Here is a 1,013-nt window from a genome sequence, read left to right as displayed (position 1 = left end):
GTATTTCCTAATTGTTCAGCAGACATTTTTAACAACAAGAGAGAAAGTATAGGATACACACACACGCAAATATATACACAAAAAGATTACTATGATTTGAAATATTTCAGTGCTACTGTGCCTTCTATTTAATTCCTTCAGTCCTTCAGTTAGAAGCTGATCATTGGTAGAACTTTAGCATGTTCCTTGGGTTATTTTGGATTGTCCATAATAACTTTCTGGTTTAAATATCGAGATTATGAATGGAATCATACCGGGGGAGGTGAAATTGAGAGAAAGTGTCAGTGAGAGAGAAACTTTACTCTCACACCATGGGACAGTACTACTATTAGCTCCATGTGATTCCCCACCCTCACCCCCACCCCAAATGCACTCATGGGAAATTATTATTCATGTACATTGAATATGTTACAAATGGACTTGTAGAAACTCACAGGGGGCCACTTTTGTTAACAGAATGAAGGCATTGCTGAAAAAAGCAAATCTGGAATTTGGAAATTGACTTGTATAATACCATATATAGTCTGCTCTGGAAATTATGTATATTGGTTTTAGTCCCTACCTCCACCCCCAAACCAATAAACAAACCAAAAAGCAGACTAACCCATAGACTTATTGAGTTGAAAATGTGAACATTAGTTATTAAAATTCTTAATAGGTTACTTAAAAATGGTTTTCAAATATAAACTATTGGGTCTACTGTTGTTCCAATGTAAGTACCTTATTTCCATCTAAGCTGTGCTTAGGTCACTATTTGAATACTGGAAATGATTGACAGTGAACTATGATCACGTTTTGTAAGGATAAAGCTACAGTGATGTTGAACATATTTTAAGTCTGTCTGTTATGTAATAAGCACATTTCATTTTAAACATTATTAAACCTTTCAGTTTATTTTTTGTATCTGACATTTGGTTTAATCTTTTGCTTTCTATAGTACCCCCACACTTTATCACTTTTTTATGGCTGCTATTGACTTAAATTTGGGAGAAAGGAAAAATTCTGAAACTAGG

This window comes from Manis pentadactyla, chromosome Y (assembly GCF_030020395.1).
Source record: "Manis pentadactyla isolate mManPen7 chromosome Y, mManPen7.hap1, whole genome shotgun sequence".
In the NCBI taxonomy this organism is placed as follows: Eukaryota; Metazoa; Chordata; class Mammalia; order Pholidota; family Manidae; genus Manis; species Manis pentadactyla.
Note: the sequence above shows the minus strand (reverse complement) of the source record.